The sequence below is a fragment of the Sabethes cyaneus genome, chromosome 2, assembly GCF_943734655.1.
Source record: "Sabethes cyaneus chromosome 2, idSabCyanKW18_F2, whole genome shotgun sequence".
Taxonomy (NCBI): domain Eukaryota; kingdom Metazoa; phylum Arthropoda; class Insecta; order Diptera; family Culicidae; genus Sabethes; species Sabethes cyaneus.
In genome coordinates, this window is record NC_071354.1 from 61,459,714 (window position 1) to 61,470,534 (window position 10,821).

Here is a 10,821-nt window from a genome sequence, read left to right on the forward strand (position 1 = left end):
AAATCTTCACAAACTTTCCATATGGCAGTTCGATGAGAGTACAAGAGATCGATTTGTGCTTACATAGCGAATAGTTGAATTTCGTGGGTGGCGGCAGGGGGCTGCTCGATCAGTCAGATCCCCGGATGTGTATGTTGAGAATAGAAGGCTATTTCTTCAACTACACCATTATACGTGCACTGTCCACTCGAAGGTAGACCGACGAAAAGAACGGAATTCCATGCGCAGCTGGCGGCAACGTACGCTTCGTATCAGACGAGGGTTTTCTCGAATATAACAAACGCACGCTCCCTACGAGGTACGGATATCGACTCGGACACTACCAAGTAGTACATGTACGCTGAAAACTATCGACGGTTTATAGCCGCTGTCCTCGGTTAAACATTTGGCAATTAGACGCTATTGAACGCTACCTTCTTCTGTGGAGTTAGGTTCTTCGTTCCAGGTAGACGGAGGAATAGGACACGCTCGGCCGGCAATGAGACCGCAACCATGGCGCTAGGGAAGGTAACATCGAGCGCACGAAATTATTGGTTTGACGGGGAATGCCAACAAGTGATGGAGAAAATAGGAGGGAAAATTTGTAACGACAGCCGTGGAATGAGTTGACCACGATCTTCAGGAGAAAAAAGCGCCAGAGAGAGGATAGAGATTGTGAAAAACTTGAACGACTATTCCGGTCTAATGAGACGCGTAACTTCTATTAGAAGTTGAACCTATCTCGTAAGGGACACACAGAGAAGCTCGATAACGAAGAGGAGGGAAACCTGGTCACAAAGGGCGAGTAGGAAGATAACAGCGTGCCAGTTTCCGATCTCGAAGAGATCCGGCGTGAAATCAGTCAGCTGAAGAAAAATAGAGCCGCCGGAAAGGCCAAGAACTGCTAGCAATGGCACTTCACTGGATAATTTCAAGGATTTGAGAGGAGGAGAAACTACCGGAGGAGTAGATGGAAGGTGTGGTTTGTCTCATCTACAAAAAGAGCGATCGGCTAGATTGCTAGATAAACTGAAGTGGCTGGTCAAAGCTACCCTGGAGCGAGTGATGTGCTACGTGCGTGTTTCGGGAATACTCTCGAGTCCTTTCAAATCGCGTAGAGGGGTGTGGCAAGGGGATGGATGTGGATATGTTATTCAACATCACTATTGAAGCTGTGATGCGGCGAGCTAGCGTTGAAACAAGTAGAACGATTTTCATCAAGAGTGGCCACGGAGGCTAGGAGGATTGGGTCATTTGGGATGGAGTTGAGACTGCTTTGTGAACGAATGTATGAACGGAATACAAACGGAATTCCTCCAATTCTTTGGACACCGAGTGCTTTCCGTCAGATCTCGTTTCGCCTGGTCTAACCATCTTGCTCGCTGCGCTCCTGGTGGTCTTGTTCCTACCGGATTTAAGGCGAACACCATCTTTGCAGGGTAGTTGTTCAACATTCTTGCAACATGCCCTGTCCATCGAATCCGTCCAGCTTTAGCCACCTTTTGGATACTGGGTTCGCCATAAAGCTGTGCGAGTTCATGGTTCATCCTCCGCCTCCATACTCCGTTCTCCTATACGTCGCCGAAGATCGTTCTTAGCACTCGTCGTTCGAAAACTCCGAGCACCCGCAGGCAGGGCTTGAAAAGGGATCGCAAGTTGAATGTGATTGCCGTGAATGCGAACTTTCCGCATTCAAACTCCGCTTTTTGAACGATCATTTGACTGTTTTTCTTATCCAGTCAATCTGCCGCTTGCGCTGCTGCCGTCTTACAATTCATGCGGCATCTCAGCAAAAGCAAACAGTCAATCCCCCGTTTTGCTTTGCGCTTTGAGAATATAAACTGCAAACTGACTGGAAGCATACGGTGACGTATTTTTTCGTTTCTCTTTTTGTCTCCAAATCGGCTGCCCACAGTAATAGTTTGTCACCCGGACGTCGGTCCGACGCAAGCAAAATATTCGTTTGTATTGGACGGAGTCCGACCGACTTCTTCCATGCACATGTAGTGGTTGTTTTTTTGTAGTATTGAATCATACGATTGTGCGGTTGCTTTTCGTTAGCGTGGTGATTGCCAGTCATTTGACTGTTTTGCAGTCATTCGCTGCTCCAAACGGTAAAGGCAACTTGATCGAAACGAAAATGTCAAAAAGCTTAAGAATGCGTTCATTCTGTTGCGTGCATTCGGCGTTTGACTGAGCAAACTGCCAGTTGTGTTATGCATAGCGTTCGTATTCCACCTCTAAACGGACGGTGTGAACTTGAATGCGCGTTGGTGTGACTGCGGTAGAAAAAAAGGATCGGTCGAAGCCGATATATACCCGATATATAAGGGTATATTCTTCAAAACTTGTTTGAAAATTGGTTTTTCATACTTAGCTTTTCTTAGTTGCATTTTACTAGAATATAATGTTCTAGGCAATTATCGAAGTACTCAAAATACACGTTTTTGCAGAAGGTTGCAAATCTCTAGGACTTAAGCTTTAAGATGAAGTGCTGATTTCATAAATCCGTTTGCCCCATTTTATCCCATGGGCTCGTGAAGCAATGGAAATTTAAAGCTTGAATATGCGATAACTTAGCAAGTAAAGGTCCAAGAGATTTGTAATCTTCTGCATAAACGTGTATTTTGAGTACTTCGATAATTGCCTAGAACATTGTATTCTAGTAAAATGCAACTAAGGAAAGCTAAGTATGAAAAACCAATTTTCAAAGAAGTTTTGAAGAATATGCCCAATATTTCACCACTCGATAGAGATAGAAGTTTCATTTCTTCAGCAAAGTTGCTTGTTTTTATATTATTTACAACTTTGTCGAAGAAACTATGTCTATATTTCCTAACACAACAAAGTTATTTATTTTATTTTCATTATAGTAAGCAATGACAAACAGTTTAGATTAAGGGAAATATTCATACGAACAAAAGTGCTGAAGACCATAAATGATAAAATGAAAGCAAAAGACACTAGGAAAAAAGTTCCACTTTTCGCCTTTTTCGGCCACTGTGCAGTGGGATTTCAAATTTGGCAACAAATGCATGTCGCCTATGTTGTCAAAATCGAAACCGTGCCAAAATCGGGACCTGTTTTTGAAATGAAAAAATTGAATATAAATGCGTTAGAAATTGACTACACATTATTAATCAAAGATAGCAACCATTTTATGTTTATAAAGTCCGCCAAGAGCTATTCGTCCGGTGCAAGTAAGTTTTCGGCGACATGCGGTGAGACGTAGTCCTACGGCAATAAAAATATTATTGTTCGAAACATTCTATAACGGCCAACTTTTTTTCATGAACACACTGAGGGCATTATGTTTTCGTCATTTGAAGCATGTATGCGGAAACTTACTGATATTTAAGCATATTTTTGGAAGTGAAATATTTTGTGTTGCCAAAAACGGATACTTTTGTTGCCAAAATCGAACCATGCCAAATTTGAAATCCCACTGTAATAGAAATAAAAAAACGGAATAATAAGAAATCGGTTAGCCATCACACTATCGACTATGTGACCCAATCATTCGGACTTCACTTTAATTTTGTGTTCTTCAACCCATTTCTAAACTTTTATTACAGTATAAAAATAGTGCGCTGCATTGACACAATATATGTTTCAAGGTCTCGACCTCCAAATTACAAAATCTTGATGGTTCTGCTTGATGTCGACTAATATTTCTGGATTGCGGGGAGCTATTGTCCTTGGGCACTAACTGCATGTTGATTGATAGCAGCCTATCATTTTGTTCCACACATACCCTTGTTCTGTTAAGGCAGGATGCAAAATCCAGCCAAAACAGCACGGATCAATCTTGTTACTTCCTCTTTCCACACACATTCACATAAATTGGGTTACGGGGTCTGTTGCAATAGGTATGACGGTATTGAAATAACCTGATAACCCGGATATTGCTTAGCGAACTTTGCCAGTTTCATACGCTTGAAAATGTTCGCCAGGTTTCTCTTCCGGTTACCGTTTATACTTCTTGCCTTCCTGAGAGCTTTTTGAAGTCTGCCATGACCTCTGTACAACTCCTGGAAACATGTTTTGGCCGTCTTGTTTTGTTATTTGTCACAATTTAGAGTGGCATTCTTCTTATAAGACGACAACTAAAAAAGAGCAAATGCCAAATCAAAATAAAAACATCACTCTAAGTCACACACCTACAAGATAAGGGGTGCTCTGGTTTTTAAATGCACGATTAAAAAAAACACGATAAGTGTACATTAACCAAATTTGGATTGTAACATCCGTTATTAGAAACATTTATAAAACAATCCCAAATACGTCTCTGCCACAAACCGAATAGTAGCAACTAGAGCGATGGAAAATTTGGGTCTAGCACCGACCGGAAAAGGCCGTTAACATCGAGGCACGTTTTCACCCCGACCAGCAGCTAACGGCCTGGAAGTAGAATGCGGCTGCGACTTGAAGCTGCGGCAAAGGCAGTGCATGTACTGTACACACATAAACCCTACCCTACCCAGGGCCCGGAACGCCTTCTGCAGGCGAAAACTTGATAGCATTGGCCATTCTGGTCGTGAAACTGCAAACAACGCAGAGATTTCCGCCAAGTTTTATTATACGCGCGAATATCTTATTTTTTTATCATCGCCGCTCGCTACCACTCGGAAGGGACGAACCACACAACCAATATGGTATACCACATGAAAGAGAATCAAAGACGACAGCCCAAGCCCACCACACAGGACCGTTTGAGCGATGCGTTCTTTTCTTACAAGCCGCTGCAAGACACTGGAATTTTGGCAGAAAAGAAAGTCAAAATGTACCTATTTAAATTAAAATCGAAAACTATTGGCATGTAAATTTAAAATTTGATGAAACTGCCAACATAAATTAAAATAGAAATTCACGAACTTTGCCATTTCACAGAAATGCGAAATTGACTTTAACACACACAGAAAATCATACTTTTTCCCACTATCCACAGCCAGTGTGAAACGAAACAGCTGCCTGATGATATTCAGATCACATCAGCACTTTATATTATTGAATCCTTATTCATAATATACATATCATGTCAAAACGCAACCACGTCTGGGCGAGATTCTTTTCTTCGCTGACTTCCCGGAGGACACAGAAGTATCTCTTCAGCCGTCAACCTTCAGCTAAAAGTGAACGCCACATCATAAAAGCACGATAAATATGCTACCATCGCAGTTCTGATGCCTCAGCGCGTAAAACTAACGCATCCTTAGAACGGGGCAAGGAAAAGCTTCACAGGCGGCCGACCGCTAGCTGGCTGTTGATTGCTGTGAAGATAATGGTAATAATACTTTGACCGCTAGAAAAAGTTACTACCCGAAAACGTGACTTTTTTCGTTGTAACGAAATCAAATGGGTGGTTTTTATTCATTAAAGTATAAAATAAATAAGCTGTTGAATAAGCTGTTTACTTCCACTGCTAAGTGAATCAATACTGACTGATCATAATAGTGAAAGTATATTTACTCAAATGAGTTCAGCTCTCCCATTTGAACACAAAACTAAATATTTCACCTGAAACACTACCAAATGAAATTGATCCACTCTTTCTTTTGGACCGTGTTGCTGCTTGAATAATCTTTCGTCGAAAAAATCATGACCGCCGAAAGGCAGAACTGCAATCAGTAACTGCACTGATTACCAGTAATTGTTGAACACGGCGGCGGTGTAGGTACCTGCCTCGTCTACCCAGTTCCTATCGAAAAGCTGGGTTGGGCGGCTTGGAACAGAAGCACACGTACAAATAACGCAACGGACCAGGTCTCAATGGACCCGCTTTATGCCTCAATCGAAAGGTACGTTGTGTCCTTTTCACCGCAGGAAAAGCAACAGGTTCGCTCTTTAAAGGAGATGTTCAAGCATGACTCTCTAAATAATGTCTTACATGAACCGATCTGTCCAGCATCATAATAGAATCTGTATCAAATAGTCAAAATTGATTACATTATGCATTAAATACATTACATTATGGCATTACATAGTTATCAACATCATTTACGTCAATCAATTTGAAAACACTAGATTTGTTTGAGACTGGTTTGTGTTGACGGCATTCAATTTATTTTTCATAACAACTTGCATAACTCCTAACAGAAAAATAAATAACATTCTCTTAGCCCTCGTAAGACCAGGCAAAAAACTCCTGCTTTGTTTCGAAAACGGAACGAATTTTCATACAGCTCCATCAGTTGTTTGGCATGAAATTATTCAATACAGTAGGTAGTAGGTACCCAGTTGGTGGTATTCGCACTGCTCGCTCACCCCACACAGCCAGTCGAGTCAATCTCGAATGAAATCAAAGGTGTTCGGGACGACCTTCTTCTCCTTCGACTCTCCTCGAAGCCCGCCTGATGTGACTAGGTAGAAGCTGCTGTGTCGAGCAGTATAATTTTCGGATGCTGTGATTTGTCCTACATCTGTCATCAACATTATATAACACGGACTGTGAAAACTAACCTGTCCTTCTGTTGACGGCATCAAGGTTCGTTCGTATTTAATAGTCGGGAGTTATATGTAGCCCGGGCCAACAGCTGATTTGCTTGCTGATAGACTGTATAGTTTAGGCAACAAACAAACATGACTGGACGGTATTCGTAGGTTACATTCCAATGTTTGATTGATTGTTATGATTTACCATTCGAGAAACAAACAATTTAAAATTTGTTCAAGTACATTGCTTTGAACATGGTACTTTACTAATACTAACTTCTAACATAAAGAAAGAATTAAAGTTAAAAATTCTTTCCTTTTTGTGATTGTTTTCAGATAGCATTTAATTAATTTGGTGATTGGCAGGGACTTAACTTCAGATTTCTCAAACGAATAAGAATAATCATAATATCTAAAGAGAATGTTTTTTTTTTCTTTCAACATATCAGCCTTATTAAGATATCTAAACAACTAGTTAACACAGTACTTCTAACAGGAACCTTACTCTAGTGGTACTTCTTCTTGATGTACAATTTCAGCGGCACGTGCTTTTCCACTATCACCGGTTTTTCCACGTACACCGGATACGGTTTCTCGACGTGCACCGGAAACGGTTTCGGAACCTCCACGACCTTCACGTGATGGTGATGATGATGGTGGTGATGTTTATCGTCGTGCTTCTCTACTTCTCCGATATGCTCATGGCCTTCCTTACTGGAAGGTCCCGAATGAGCCGACTCCACGTCCAGTGGTTTCCACTCCTGAAAGTCTCGATGAACGGACGATTGCTGGTGTTCGTCCTGATGCCACTCGTGCACCGGATGCAGTTGCAGTTGTTCATAATTATAATCGCCACCCGCCTGATGCCAGTCTCCCATCCGATCCTGGGCTTCCATCGTTATGTGGTCACCTGTTCCGCCATACTGCCAGAATTCTCGTTGGCCTACTGATTTACTCTCAAACCCGTTAGCAGAGTCAACAGCTGCACCCGCAACCAAGGCAAGTATCACAGATAATTGAATAGTCTAGAAAGGAATCATAAATTTCTAATTCACCAGATTTTCTCTCGATCTTGATCTCACCTGCATCGTTTTGCTCCCTGGACTAACTAAGACTGTACTGGAACAATGACTGAACGAAACTGCTGCCGATCACCGTCGGTAACTTCACCTTTTATAAGCACAGCTAAAGAAAGCAAAATAATTCCACGTAATAGCAAAGATTTCATGGTTATTGGTAATTAAATCAGATCTCCTTAGTCAACGCAAGGTGTAGCGAAGCTGACACAGCAAGAGTGGGTCTCCACCTTTTGCTTCCTTCTGGAGAAATAGTGTAAATGCATTACATGCCTATCAACGAGCGCCGATCTTTACTCTTGGCATCAGCTACCGTGCCCAGTAAGTGACAGAAACTGAAAGAGCTATTATGCAATTGATGAAAGTAATGCTCGTAGCTTTCAATGGAGCGCAAATGCGAACTTTGTTTTACCCCAACTATGACCAAATGGTGACTAATATCCAGACATGGGGTTCGCAAATACTGACTGGCCACAAGTTGGCGAATCGGCGAATTAGGGACAGCTCACCGCACCGCAATCAATTGCATAATATTTTTCGGTTAATGCATCCCATTGGAGCGTGGTCTTCTAGTGGAACAAAAACCGGCAGTCGCTCATTTCATCCTTGCTTTGCTTTTGAACATCATCATCTGCCGAAATATTGCGGTTGGTGCTATACTACATATCATCCGTCTTTTAGCATTCCCTATTTGCTACGCAATCTATCAACGTCCAGTGTTATTACCATTTCTGAAAGTTACTGCCAATCATTTGACGTACTATCAGCCACGCGTTAAATAAAACATTGCATTTCTTTCTGCATTTTTGCTTTTTGTGTGTGGACACAGTGACGACATTCACTTTCACGTATTCCGCACTACACTTCCTTAGTAACATTTTAGTAGCTTCGAAAATAGAAAATAGAAAATAGAAAATAGAAAATAGAAAATAGAAAATAGAAAATAGAAAATAGAAAATAGAAAATAGAAAATAGAAAATAGAAAATATAAAATAGAAAATAGAAAATAGAAAATAGAAAATAGAAAATAGAAAATAGAAAATAGAAAATAGAAAATAGAAAATAGAAAATAGAAAATAGAAAATAGAAAATAGAAAATAGAAAATAGAAAATAGAAAATAGAAAATAGAAAATAGAAAATAGAAAATAGAAAATAGAAAATAGAAAATAGAAAATAGAAAATAGAAAATAGAAAATAGAAAATAGAAAATAGAAAATAGTAAATAGAAAATAGAAAATAGAAAATAGAAAACCACCATGAAAAACAAATCTATTCTTGCTTTTTATATATCCGTTAGGCCCTTGCAAATTATTTTCGAAGTTTTTGTCTCCCCGCCTCTTCAAAATTGGCTTGAAAAATCGAGGGGCAAAAAATAATTCGTAGGATATGAGTCAATTTTTTTTATATAAATTCAACTGTCTGTGGACTCTACAGTCTGAAAAATGAGTGTACAAGTTGAGCTAACGATTCTAGCACGAAATAAAAATCGAAATTCTAGCAAAGGAATTTCCGTAAATTCAGAAAAATTTTCCTTCGTTTTTGTCTTTTTTCGCAGATTTTTGCTTAGAAAATAATAACCTATATATTATAAGCAAGAATAGATTCGGTTTTCACGTTTACCCTTTAAATAAAAAAGCTTAAACCCAAGATGGACATACCATCTACCAGAGCTGCGGCAACACACACGAGCTGGGTACAGCTTTCATAGTGATGGGCGAGATGCGGAAACGGGTGATTGGGTGGTGGCCAATCAATCCTCGAATGTGCAGGTTGAGAATCAAGGGCCGATTCTTCAACATAAGCATCATCAACGTGCACAGCCCTCACCTCAGAAGTACCGATGACGACAAGGATGAATTCTACGCGCAGTTGGAGAGTGAATACGACCGCTGCCCAAAACATGATATCAAGATCGTCATCGGGGATTTCAATGCTCAGGTCGGCCAGGAGGAGGAATACAAACCGGTGATTGGAAGGTTCAGTGCACACCAGCGAACCAATGAAATGGGCCTAAGACTTATCGACTTTGCCGCCTCCAAGAATATGGCCGTACGTAGTACCTTTTTCCAGCACAGAATCCACCATAAGTACACCTGGAGGTCACCAAGTCAGACAGAATCACAGATCGACCACGTTTTGATCGACAGTCGGCACTTCTCAGACATTATCGACGTCAGATCCTATCGAAGCGCTAACGTTGACTCGGACCACTACCTAGTGATGGTTAAGATGCGCCCAAGACTCTCCGTTGTGGACAACATTCGGTACCGACGCCAGCCTCGGTTAGATCTCGAGCGGCTGAAGCAGCCAGACGTCGCCGCAGACTACGCGCATTCACTCGAAGCTGCACTGCCGGAAGAGGACGAGCTAGACGAAGCCCCTCTCGAGGACTGTTGGAACACTATCAAAACAGCCATCAGCAGTGTAGCGGAGAGCTCCATCGGGCATGTGGCCCGGAATCAGCGGAACGATTGGTTTGACGATGAATGTAGGAGGGTGATGGATGAGGAGAACGCTGCGCGGGCGGCCAAGATGCGCAGTGCCACACGTCAGAACGTGGAAAGACACAAAAAGAAGAAGATGCAGCGAAACCAAATCTTTCGGGAGAAAAAGCGCAACCTGGAAGAGCAGAAATATGCGGAGTTGGAGCGGCTGCATCGTTCTCAGGAAACGCGGAAGTTCTACCAGAAACTGAACGGATCCCGCAAAGGCTTTGTGCCGCGAGCCGAAATGTGTCGGGATAAGACTGGCAGTATTCTGACGGACGATCGTGAGGTGACGGATAGGTGGAAGCAGCACTTCGACGAATACCTGAATGGCGCCCAGGCGGAAAACCATGGCGGCGGGGAAAGCGATTTCGACGGTGCAGCAAACGGGGAAGAGGTGCCAGCCCCAACGATAGGCGAAGTTAAGGAGGCCATCATGCAGCTAAAGAACAACAAGTCAGCTGGAAAAGATGGCATCGGAGCGGAGCTTATTAAAATGGGACCAGAAAAGCTGGCCGTTTGTCTACACCGACTAATTGTTAGAATTTGGGATACGGAACAGCTACCGGAGGAGTGGAAAGATGGGGTTATCTGCCCGATCTACAAAAAGGGCGACAAGTTGGACTGTGAGAACTATCGAGCGATCACCGTTCTCAATGCCGCTTATAAAGTGCTGTCCCAAATCATTTTCCGCCGTCTATCACCAATTGCGAATAGATTTGTAGGAACTTATCAAGCCGGCTTCGTCGAAGGTCGGTCTACAACGGATCAAATATTTACACTGCGGCCAATCCTCCAAAAGGGCCGTGAATACAGAGTTCCCACGCATCATTTATTCGTTGACTTC

At 42.0% G+C, this 10,821-nt stretch overlaps 1 pseudogene; it reads right to left on the minus strand.

Moving 5' to 3' along the window:
- Window positions 1–6,970: 6,970 nt before the first annotated feature.
- On the minus strand, window positions 6,971–7,499 carry LOC128735486 (histidine-rich glycoprotein-like; annotated as a pseudogene).
- Between the last annotated feature and the right edge of the window lie 3,322 nt (window positions 7,500–10,821).